Source organism: Humulus lupulus, chromosome 4, assembly GCF_963169125.1.
Source record: "Humulus lupulus chromosome 4, drHumLupu1.1, whole genome shotgun sequence".
NCBI classification, from domain to species: Eukaryota; Viridiplantae; Streptophyta; class Magnoliopsida; order Rosales; family Cannabaceae; genus Humulus; species Humulus lupulus.
Window position 1 is genome coordinate 199,729,366 of NC_084796.1, and position 13,613 is coordinate 199,742,978.

The window sequence follows — 13,613 nt, forward strand, 5'->3', positions numbered from 1 at the left end:
CCAGGTGTCAGTCACGTGTTGAAAATATTTGTCACGTCATCCACACCTGCTTTATGGATAACACTCTTGAAGTCACCCAAAATCAATACCAAATTGGAAACTAAATCAACAACCCAACTAAAATGCTTAAACAAAAACAAATAAAAATTAATTACATAATTAATTAAACTAGTTCCATAATCATCAAACAACATATCAAGCTAGCTAGTCATAGAAAATAAAATCAAATGTCACCAACAATCCAAACATTTCAAGTTCTAACATTGACAACAACATTACCTATTAAAGTTATGTTTAGAAATTTAAATAGCAAGTCACAACAATTTTTAAATATTACTAATATATATATATATAATTAATAACATTATATTAAATAAAAAAATATAACACAAATATACTAAAAATAAGTATTAAATTGGGAATAATATAAAAAAAATTAACACAAACAACGTATTAAGGTAACAAACTTTCTTTGATGCGCAAAATAACCTCTAAGTCAATATTAGCAACTCTAAAACCTATATATAATAAACACATTATATTTATAAGAAAAAAAATCTAAAAATAATATAGAAAATAAAAAAAACCATACAAACAAAGATTTAGTGATTCATACCTTTTTTGAAGCTCAAGAATACATTTTATTGCAAGAAAACCAGTCAAAGTCCAATAACAATACCAATTTTCGAACCCTAAAAATACCCACACCCAAAGCTTTTATTTTCTCCCTCAAAAATAAAAATGGAACTAATATTTATGTTTTTTAAGTAACAGAAATAGTTTCAAATGGTAAAAAAAAACATAAAAAAATGGTATATTTAGTGAAACCCTCGTGGGAGTATGACAACAATGAAGGTTTTCTGGGTTTGGCGTTTGAGATTTTTGCTTTCAGACAGAAGAATGAGGCGAGAGCTATATATTAAGGGTATTCAAACTCTTTTACTTCGGTTCTTATATAATTAAGAACCGCAGTAGAAAGTATCATTTCTACTTTAGTTTTTATATAAGAACCGAAGTAAAAGCCTTCAGGGCCGCGTTTGGTTTGCTCCACTTTTCACTTCAGTTTTTTCATAAAAACCGAAGTGAAAAGCCCCAATATAGTGTGCAAACCAAACATGGCCCTTGCTCATTTTTTATTTTAACTTTATTTTTTAAGAAGCGGAAGTAATAGTCTATTTTAGTGTTCTACCATTCCCAAAAGCGAAGTAAAAACCCATTGAAAGGCTTTTACTTTAGTTTTTTTATATTTTATGTGTAAAAGACGAAGTAAAAGCCTATATTTCTAGTAGTGTAGATATAATTTTTGTTAAAATTTTGGTGCTTGGATACAATGATGCAGCGTAGAACCCAGTATAAAAACAGTATAAATAATAACTAAATCAAAGATTCTTCATCTTTAATCTAATAAACTTGTGAACGGTTAGGGTACAACATTAAAGTAGTGATAATATATATTAAAACCTAAAAGTTAAGATATCTAACTAAATCATCATTTTCCTACTACAACATACGCTCACACACACAAACACGCGACCACCCACCAACGACCAACACTTTTTATTTCTAAAAGTCTACTCAGATGCAATGTAGACCAAACTCTCGACCATTGATCAACACCAAAGAAAATCCAACGGCCACCATTCATTTCAACCAACTCTCTTCTTCCTTGGTGGTCTTAATTAGCTCTCCTCTCCTCTCATGCTTACCAACTTTAATCACCTACCAACTCTCTTCCTCTCTTTCCGCCATCAACTTTGACAGCCCCACTTTCTCTCTTCAAATCTTCAATCTTCAAACCTATACAAGACCCTTATACCATCTCTTTACACTTCGTAAACCAAACCCTATATCGTTTCATAAATTACTATATTACATATATACTACTAGCTAGTTCATCTTTTAGTATTATTAACTACTATACAATATTCATATGGAGCACCAAAACGACTTGTCGTTGGAGAGTTTCTGCATGACTAGGTGGGAGTCACCGTTTCAGGTGACCCTCTCAACTGGGGTTTGGCAGCTGAGTCGATGAGTGGGAGTCACTTGGACGAGGTGAAGAGAATGGTGGCTCATTACAGGAAGCCGGTCGTCAGGCTCGGCGGTGAGACTTTGACGATATCCCGGGTGGCAGCCATCGCCGCTGGTGGCGACGTCGACGGTGTTAAATTGGAGCCTTCTGAGTCTTCCAGGGCTGGTGTTAAAGCAAGCAGTGACTGGGTTATGGAGAGTATGAACAAAGGTACCGACAGCTATGGTGTCACCACCGGCTTCGGTGCGACCTCACACAGGAGAACAAAAAATGGCGGTGCCCTTCAGAAGGAGCTAATCAGGTAAATGCACCCCTCAGTTTACTTTTGCCATGGTTTTTTTTCTTCTTCTCCATGTAATCGGACTAGGCCGAGTTGACTCAGCTCCGACGGTGAACTTGGTCGGTTCAGGTGAGTTCACTAAGTGGACAGGGGTGTTTTATATATATATATATATATATATATATATATTACAATTACATTTAAATAGATACGGGTATAAGAACATGGCATAATAGTTAATAGGGTATTATGGGGTGGATATATATATATAATATTTGGATGACCAATAGTTAAAAAATTTAACTAAATTATATTAACTAAGGCAAATTAAAATTCGCCAAAAAGCTGGGAGATTTCACACAATAGAGGCATATAGCATTTGTTATGTTTCTCTTATCTTTTTAATCCCTCACAAGTTATAACAAACTTTATAAACAGAAAAAGCGAATATATATAAGTAGGGATTCTACTGCGTGGCTTCAAAAAGAGCCCACCAGTGGTGCTTTTATGTAATCCTGACCTATGAGTAGTTTTTTATGCGATCTTTTTATGAATTAATTTGTATATTGCAGTTATTTAACAACATAATGCAAATTTTATAAAAATTCTTAAATTGTTGTGTACATGACTAATTTTCATATGCACGTGGAAATCAGAATGATTGAATTTAATTTTCAGCATTGTAAATTATTTGAAATTTTCTGAAAATTTGTAGATACTCAATATACACAGTCATAAAAAAATAATCGCGTCGAAAACTATTCACAGTAGAAAATACACAAAAGTTCCACTGGTGTGGCTATTTTTCATACTCCTACAATAAATTTTCCCTATATATGTATATGTATATTTATATAATATATCTTTTTGAATATGATGAGAGGATTTCAATTTACTTAGTTTTGTATCAATTTTTTTTTTTTTTTTCAAACGGTTAACTATAAAAGTAAAAAATAATATAAATTGATTTGTAGGAAAACTTCATGACGAAAATTTTACTGAAAAAGATAGTAGATTAGAAGAGTTATTTTGTCACTTTGTTTTGGTTTGCAATTATAATTAATTTTTTGGCCGTAAATATGTGATTAATCTTCAAACTTTTATTGCTTACAGATTCTTGAAACACTGGTATTTTTGGACACGGAACAGAGTCAAGCCACACTCTACCTCAGTCATCAACAAGAGCAGGCTTGCTTGTTAGGATTAACACCCTTCTCCAAGGCTACTCCGGCATTAGATTTGAGATTTTGGAAGCCATGGCCAAGCTTCTCAACAACAATGTCACCCCTTGTTTGCCATTGCGGGGAACAATCACTGCATCCGGTGACCTTGTTCCTCTATCCTACATTGTTGGTTTACTTATTGGCAGGCCTAATTCCAAGGCTTTTGGTCCCAACGGCGAATCCCTTACCGCAGAGGAAGCCTTCAAAGTGGCTGGCATCAATTCAAGCTTCTTTGAGTTGCAGCCAAAGGAAGGCCTTGCTCTTGTTAATGGCACGCTGGTTCTGGTGTGGCTTCTACTGTCCTTTTTTAGGCCAATATTCTAGCTGTGTTGGCCGAAGTCTTGTCAGCCATTTTTGCGGAAGTGATGCAGGGTAAGCCTGACTTCACTGATCACTTGACTCACAAGTTGAAGCACCACCCTGGTCAGATTGAGGCTGCAGCCATTATGGAATACATTTTGGATGGCAGCTCTTATATTAAAGAGGCTAAGAAGCTTCACGAGATGGATCCCCTTCAGAAGCCAAAGCAAGATCGCTACGCTCTTAGGACATCACCCCAATGGCTTGGACCCCAAATTGAAGTAATCAGATTCTCAACCAAGTCTATTGAAAGAGAGATCAACTCAGTGAACGACAACCCTTTGATTGACGTTTCAAGAAACAAGGCATTTCACGGTGGCAACTTCCAAGGAACACCAATTGGAGTTTCCATGGACAACACCCGTTTGGCTATTGCAGCAATTGGTAAACTCCTATTTGCCCAATTCTCTGAGCTTGTGAATGACATTTACAGCAATGGTTTGCCTTCTAATCTCTCTGGTGGTCGAAACCCAAGTTTGGATTATGGTTTCAAGGGAGCTGAAATCGCCATGGCCTCCTACTATTCTGAGCTCCAATACCTTGCTAATTCAGTGACTAGCCATGTCCGGAGTGCTGAGCAACACAACCAAGATGTGAATTCTCTAGGATTGATATCTTCAAGGAATTGCTGAGTCTATTGAGATTCTCAAGCTCATGTCTACAACGTTTTTGGTTGCTCTTTGCCAAGCCATCGACTTGAGGCATTTGGAAGAGAACTTACGGCACACAGTGAAAAAGACAGTGAGCCTAGTCACTAAGAGAGTTTTGACAACCAGAGTGAGTGGTGAACTCCACCCTTCGAGATTCTGCGAAAGTGATCTACTTAAAGTGGTGGACAGGGAGTATGTCTTTGCTTACATTGATGACCCCTGTAGTCCTACCTATCCATTGATGCAAAAGCTAAGACAAGTAATAGTCGAACAAGCTTTGGTTAGTGGTGAAACTTAGAAGAATCCAAACACTTCCATCTTCCAAAAGATTAGAGCTTTTGAAGAGGAATTGAAGACCCTTTTGGCAAAAGAGGTTGAGAGTTCAAGAATTGCTCTTGAAAGTGGGAATCCAACCTTGCCAAACAATATTTTGTTTTTATTACTTGCTATTTTGCCTTCTTGTTTAATTTTTATTACTACAACCAGTTTCGACCCATAATGAATTGAATACCGCAGTTTACTTATTCTATGTCATAACTCATCTTCTGGCAGCCATTAAGTTATCTGAAAGTTCCTCCACTGTTAATTATGTTATAATAAACGGGAAAACAGCTGAATACCCCCGGAATCTTTTTTCTAAACGTCATTTTATATTTTATGACAGCATATATCATTCACAACATAATATTTCTGTGACTAAATAAATGTTACTCTGAGTTTCAACTTCAATACAACATAAATTATGCCAATAATATTTGGTCAAATGGTAGAGATATATAAGCTCGCAAATCAATACTTGAACAACAAGTTTATACCATTATCAAACGCTTGTGGACAAAAGGGATATGGACGATTACACGTTTCAGTAGAGAAGAAAGTTAGAAAAATATGTACAATATTAGAGAAATTGATTGTGAGGTGAGACAAACATCCATTATTTTAAACTTTAGAATGAACTATAAATTTTTACCCGTGTAGTAACCGTCATACACTACAAAAAAAAAGTAGTATTACTGGCGGAGAATTCCGCCGGTAATAATTGGTGTATCCGCCGGTAATGCTCCGCTGGTAATAATCGGTCAGTAATTAGCGTAATTACCGACCAACTGACACACCCGCCGGTATTATATTAATACCGGCGGATTAATAGAGGCAGGACTCCGCCGGTATAAAATAACACTGTCAACCTCGTTTGACTCATTTAATACCAGCGGGTTCTGCCTCTATTAATCCGCCGGTAATAAAATACTAATATTAAAATATAATAATTTATTTTATTTTATTTCATAATAAATATACATATAATACTTATTTAAAAATAATAATATTTAACATAAATTAAAAGTAATAACACAATTAATATTCATCAAACAAAAATAGCATTATAATTAATCATAATATTAACATGATAAAAATATCAATTGTCTCATTTTAATTACATATGAACTAATTATAAAATAAACATAATAAAATTCCAATTGTCTTAATATAATTAAAAAAACGTAATCTAAGTATTATTGTTTTGATTGGGCCAACCAGGTGTAAAATATTCATTAAGGTCAATATCTTGATCACCAGTATTAGGGCGCGGCAATGGTGGTGAAGCAAACTATGGTGCTTGCGGAGAGTGATGCTGCGAAGATAATCCAAATTGTCGAGTATGTGGTCGCGCCGAGGGAGACTGATGCAATAAACTCTAAAACTGACCATACCTTTGCTGCTGCGACGAACTCAGAAATTGACCATACATCTGTTGTGGATGCTGCTGCTGCGATGAATCCCCGAAGTCACGACGCCTAGGATGTGACATCTGAGATCCTCCAGGGACGTCGTGGTAATAAAAAGGAGGGGACTGGGAGGAGCGTCCATACATGTTGGGATAATTCTATTGAGATGGATAAAAATGTTGTTGTTGTTGTGGCATCGACCAAGGAGGTGGACTTTGAGAAGATATACCACCTTCAGGTTGTGATGGTAAATATCGTTGCAGAAGGCTTTCAAACTGCGACTTTGTTTCTGTACTGGTATGTTGAGGATTACCAGATGGACCTTGTTGAGATTTCAACATCCGGATCTCTTCATGCATTGACTTCATCATTTCCACCATAGTAGCCATGTCTTCCTGAGGTGTATGAGCAGGTTGGGCCTGTGAATGACTTTGACTTGTGGAGCTGGAAGCTGATTTTTTCCCTTTGCCTTTGCTGTACCTACTCCTCTTTGAAAGTCAGACCTCTCCCCAAGTACTTTACTCATAATCTCGTACTGATCAATCGACAAGGAATCAGCAGCAGATCCAGTTTCAGATCCCTCTGTCAGTCCTTGAGACTGGCTTTGAAGTCGTGTCCTCTCAAGCTCTTCCGTCATTTTTTCATGTTCATAAAAAGTGTTAGAAACGTAGCAGTAACATAGTTTAATGAAAATAATAACACAAAAGTTTAAACTTACAAAAGTTTCTTGAGCTGCGTCGTTGACAAAAACTTTTGTCGATTTTCTCAAATGGCTATCTTTCCAAGTATCAATAACATGTTCATTAGGGTTCGCCTATACAAATGTAGAGATAGGAAGTTAGAATGTAAATTTTTGTTAAATTAAATTAATATTTTTACTTACAAATTGGTGACGCTTAGCTGCCATTGATTTTGTGCCTTGCGTCGATGTAAACTTCATTTCTTTTTTGTTTTTCTTGTTTTGGTTGGATCTCACAATAAATTTTTGGCTCAAAAACAACTGAACAATATCTTTCCAACTCTCCTTGGGGCAATGGTCAGGTGGGGCAATGAGAACACTCTACAAATCTTCCGGCATAGAGTAATATTTTTTTAAGTGAGTATGTCTGATGTTCTTTCTCTCAGAATATCTTTTGTGCATCTCTGTGTAGATAGTTTTCATAACTCTCTCGAGTTCTGGATGACCATCAACATTATAAAAATGCTACATTAAAAAAATAACATGTTAGTTTAGTTTGTAAATGATTTTAATAAAAAAATTATACCACAAGACTTGTTCTAAATTTTTACCTTCATCTTTTGTACGACTTGTTCCTTAAATTGTTGAGATACATCAGCAAAATCCAAGTAATGTCCTAGCAACAACAATGTGACTTGGAGGCCTATCTCCCGGAAAAAAGCTTGGTCCTCCAAGCCAACCACTTTGTCCGTCCTAGGATCAAGCTGAAGATCTAGTGGTATCTCGGCATTCCGCCTTCGAATTTCAAGTGGTATGTTATTAGCCAGGCCACGACCCTTTCTTCTCGGCACTTTAGCTATCCACATTATCAACAATAACCAAAATTTGAAATATTAATATATATTAAACATTCATTGAGCTTGACTTTCAAGCTATGAACAAAATTTGAAAATTATTATTAACCTGACTCGCAGGAAGAGGGTGCTCTACTAGGATTTGGCGGGTCTAGACCTCCACCATCTCTGCCGTGAGAGGTGGCTATATCCGCTGACATTGTACTTAGGAACAAAAATTATTAGTTAGTATTAAATTATTAGTTAGTATCAAATATCACCAATGGAAATGAACAAAATGATTACAAGTCCCATATATTATATTTTAAACGATTGTCTATATTACAAAAATATAAAAACTATGTAGAATAATCACTATCACTTTCATCATTAATTAAATTAACATCAATCGGAGACACATGATTAACATCATCTTCACAAATATCAACTAGCAATTCATCTTCTTCAATGACTTCTTCTTCGCCTAAGTCGTCATTTATGAAATTATCATCCAATTGATCAGCAGGTGAATTTTGTATAGTGCCAATATATGTTGTAGCTTCATGAGATTCCATAACCAACTGACCGAGATCCACGGTCAACACAAAATTTGATGAGCTTCTGTCATGTACAACATCAACATCTGCATCAGCTTCATCGTCCTCGATGTCCCAAATTTGACGATGATTGACATCCTCAACAATTTTCCAGTGTCGGCCTCTAAGTAGATCTTCGAGATAGAATACTTGCTTAGCTTGGCTAGCAAGTATATAAGGCTCATCTTTCTACCATTCACTACTGACGTTTATACTGGTGATATTATTTTCAGTGATTGTTTTCTTCTTTCTTGGATCAGTGTTAAACCATTTGCACCTAAACAATGCAACTGAATATGCATCAGTGAAAGATAACACCGGTACTTCTTGAAGCGTGCCATAATAGTTAAAACCTTCAGTTCCCACAACAGACACTCCACTATTCTATGTGGTGCGCTTTTGATCTCAGTCGTAAGCGATAAATCGAACACCGTTAACTATACAACCTTCGTAGGAGGTTGCCAAGTGATTTAACCCAGATGCTAAAGCTAGCAACTCATCACCATTCTCTAAAGATCCAAGTTTGCGCAAGTCATATATCTAAATAAGTTAATAAACCTATATTAGAACGATAAAAATATCATTACAACAATACATGTTTAAAAATAATCTCAATTTTACCTTCTTATGAAACCACTGGCGAAAAATTTTCTTGTGTAAAAAATTATGATCACCATCTGGGTATTTCAGTTTGATCTCTACTAGGTGTTCGCTGTAAATTTGAATGCTTTGACTGTATTAGATAAAAAAATTTGGAATGAACATAAATTTTACTTTAAAGGGAATAAACTTACTCTAAGTAATCCTGAATTTCAGGAGAATTGTCAAGTATGAACCATTCAGCCATTTCACGAGTCGCAAGGTCGATAAGCTTGAGAGTTCCCTTTGTTAGGGGACGACATTGAGATTGAAACACAGTAAGGTGTCGTGGGACATACACCTCATCTTCATTGTGATCAAGACGGTTAAATTTTGTTTCAACCCCTTTGAAATACATCGAACAAAATGTCAAAGCCTCATTAGCAACATAGCCTTCAACTATCGACCCTTCAGGACGAGCTTTATTTCCCACGTAGTTCTTCAATTTTTTCATGTACCTTTCAAAAGGATACATCCACCTCATAAATACCGGTCCACCCAAAATTTCTTCTTCAGGCAAATGTAAGACCAAGTGAATCATTCTATCAAAAAAAAGTCGGAGGAAAAATCAACTCCATCTTGCACAATATCATAACAAGGTCTTTTTGTGCTTCCTCCATATCTGTAACATTTATAGTCCTCGAACATACTTGCCTGAAAAAATATTGAGATATACCTGAAAAGTTCAATAGGAAACCAATATCAGTAGTTAGTTTGATAATTTGAGAACAGAAAATGTAAAAAAAACTTAGACGATGAGAGAAGACTGAGCACGAACCAGACCACCATGGTGAACGCGTGGCGTGGTGGTGGTGCTTGGATGGAGGGGCAGACGGTGGTGGTGCTCGAACTTAGAGGAGAATTTTTTTTAGAGAGAAGAGGAGAAATGGGAGGGACGGACGATCCAATCTCATATGTAGCATTATTACTGGCGGGGATCCACCGCTATTAAAATGCTCCCACTGGTAATACAGTATTAGCGGCTGGGTCAGTATAATCCGCCGGTATAAGTGTTATTACCGGCGGATAAAGGTCCGCTGCTAATAACATTACCGGCGGATAGTCCGCCGGCAATAAGGGAAATAACTCGCCTCTTGCAAATTTGAAATGTCCTCTTCTTTGTTTCCCGGGCATTGTATTAGCGGCGGACTACCCGCCGCTAATAATGGGTAAGTCCGCCGCTAATAAAAAAATTAATTTTGTAATTTAATTTCCCCATTATTAGCGGCGGACCCAGTACTCCGCCGCTAATAACCTGTACATTAGTGATAGTTCAAGTTTAGAGTTCTTTGTTTTTATATAAAAAAATGTATTTATTTACTGATGTCCGCCGCTAATAACCTGTACATTAGTGATAGTTCAAGTCAAGATATTTAGAGAATGTTTGACTACTTATTATTTAAAAAATTATTTTTTATTTTAAAAAACTAAATCTGTATTTTGAAAATAAGTGTTTGGTATTGTTTTTAGAATATAATTTTTTGAAACAAAGTTATAAAAAATAAAAATAAAATGTTTTGTGACGTTCTCAATTTTTTTTCTTACCTTAGTTTTTTATTTATTATTATATCACATTATTAATGCTCACATCGTTTTCTCTCTTCTCAATTTCTCTCAAATGAGTTTCTCTCTCTTCACTTTCTTTATTATCACTTTCTTTGTCACTTTTTCTCGTATCAATTTTTCTCTTCTGAATTTATCTTTCCTCAAATTTTCTCTCCTTATTTTTCATCACTTTTAATTTCACATTACTTTATCACTTTCACAAGTAGAAAAATGGACTACAACTTCGGTTTTTGGTGGATTAACTTCGGTTTTCACATAAATTCGCAACTAAAGTAGTAAGAAGCGAAGTAAAAAGTAGTTAAAAACTGAAGTGGAAAATAAAATTTCTACTTCAGTTTTTCTGTATAAACCGAAGTAGAAACTTTCTACTTCAGTTTATACATAAAAACCGAAGTACAATGTCCCCTTTTTTCGACCAATGTTAATAAAATTAGTTATTAATTCTTGTTTTTTTAAATGGCGCATAATTATGAATTTATGTGTATATTTTTCTCCAATTGGAATCGATTCTATTTTTTTTAATGAAAATAGGCTAACTTTCATTAATTAGAAATGGCATACATAAGGATAGACACAAGTTCAAAATAGACATGAAAACAAGAAACTCTAGCAATTATACAATGTTATAAGTATTTATGTACAATAGACATTTATACATTGATATAAGTATGTAAGTAAGATAGTCTAAACATTAATACATTGACATAAAACTAAACTTAGAACTAAACGAACTTATAAATCAATCGGCCTAGCCATTCATGATGGATTGACAAGAGGTCTGCAATCTTACAATATTCATTTTTCCCATCAAACTGTAAAATTAACAAATATAAATTAATAAAAATATTGATTATTTTATAATTTATACGATACCAAAATAAGTTAGGGTAATTACTCATTTAGTACCGTGAGTTTTATCAAAATACAAATTTGGTACCCTCTGTTTCTGATAATTATCAATCGATACCCCATGATTGCAAAAACTACATAGTTTGGTATCATCTGTGCGTTTAAATTATTAATATTCTCATATTACCTCTCATTTTAGTGATTTATTTTATTTTCATTTGTTTTATTATTTTTAAATGATTTAAATACATTTTCAGAATTCATAAAATAAAATAAATGTTTAATTAAAACTTTAAAAAAATTAATAAAAAAATTTAAAATACATTTAATTAATTAAAATAAAATAAATTATAATTAAAATAATAAAAAATAGTTAAAATCTTTATTAATTAACTTTAAATAAACATAAAGTTTAATTTAATTAATGAAAAAAAAACTCATAATTTACCCAATCTCACCCTCACCATCTCACTTCCCTACCCTCCCAATCTCACCCACATTTTTTTGTTTCAAAGTTGGATTGATTTGATAATTAAATTAAAATTTATGTTTATTTAAAGTTAATTAGTAAGATTTTAATTAGTTTTTTATTTTTTAATTAATTAAATTTATTTTTAAAATAATTTTGTTCATTAGAATTATTTTAAATTTTTAATTAAATATTTTTTTATGAATTATGGAAATATATTTAAATCATTTAAAAATAATAAAATAATTAAAAAATCAAACAAACAATTAAATGAGGGGTATTTTGTGAATATTAAAAATCTAAACGCACAGAGGACACCAAAATATGTAGATTTTGCAAACAGAGGGTATCGACTAATAATTATCATAAAAAGAGGGTACCAAGTTTGTATTTCGATAAAACACTCGTACCAAATGAGTATTTATAAAATTAAACTTACTTTTTATTTTAGGGTTTCTAATGCATTTGATGCCCGTACAAGATCTCTAATGTACTTAAACACATAAAAACAACATTCATGACTTTGTGGCTGTTTTGGACATCCAACACTTAATAACTTTGTTGGATTGACCAGTAATTTATTAGAAGAAGCCTTATAATATGCACTATATAATTTTTTTTTACAAAATCTATTAAAATGTAGTATCATGTAATAGTATTGTGTATTAAGAAATATTATTTAAATTTTAAAACTTACCTCATTATCATTGAATCAATTTCTTTAGAATGGAGTTGAGTTTTTCTTGCAATTTTGTGCAAGAAATACTCAATCTCCTAATAGTATTTCTTGTCCTTGTGTTAAGTGTGGTAACGTTGTCAAGATGACAATTTAAAAAAAAAAAGATCACTTAGTTAGGAATGGAATAGACAAAAGTTATAAAGTGTGGTTTTCGCACAAAGAAATAATGAAAGTCACCGATGAGGGACCATCAAAGAATAATAAGTATTTTGATGTGGATATGAAGTTGATTATATTACAGAAATGATTGATAATGCACAATATGAATCACATGTTGATCTAATTAAATTTCAGTCAATCTTAGAAGATGTTGAGAAACCCATTTTCCCTAATTGTACAAGGTTCACTAAATTATCAGCACTGCTTAGGTTGTATAACTTAAAAGCCAAACATGGGTGGAGTGATAAGGGAATGACAAAGTTGTTATCATTTTAAGGAGAATTATTACCAGAATGTAATGAAATGTCGTCTTCATTTTATGAAGCAAAGAAGACATTGTGTTCGTTAGGCATGCAATATGAAAAAATACCTGCTTGTTCTAACAATTGCATCTTATATCGAAAGAGATTTGTTGATGCAATTGCATGTCCGACATGTGGCGAGTCTAGATGGCAAAACAAAAAAAATCCAGATGCAGTTAGAAAAGGTGTCCATGCAAATGTTTTATGGTATCTACCACCGATACCTCGTTTGGTACAGTTGTACTGAAATGATGATCATGCTAAAAATTTAATTTGGCTTGCCAAAGATAGAGTAAAGGATGGTAAGCTGAGACATTCGGCTGACTCACCAGCTTGAAAAACAGTAGATGTTAAATGACCTAAATTTTGCAATGAACAGAGGAATATTTGTTTGGGTCTTTCTACTAACGGAATTAATCCACACACTTCCCTTAGTAGTAAATATAGTTGTTGGCCGGTAATGCTAGTAATCTATAATCTACTGCCATGGTTGTGTATGAAGATGAAGTT

At 33.8% G+C, this 13,613-nt stretch overlaps 1 pseudogene across 1 annotated transcript; it reads left to right on the plus strand.

The window, feature by feature from the left end:
- Positions 1 to 1,725: 1,725 nt before the first annotated feature.
- LOC133831104 (phenylalanine ammonia-lyase-like) lies at positions 1,726 to 5,069 on the plus strand (annotated as a pseudogene). Its single transcript, XR_009892395.1, has 2 exons — positions 1,726 to 2,336; positions 3,430 to 5,069. The product of XR_009892395.1 is annotated as a phenylalanine ammonia-lyase-like (transcript).
- The last annotated feature ends 8,544 nt before the right edge of the window (positions 5,070 to 13,613 follow it).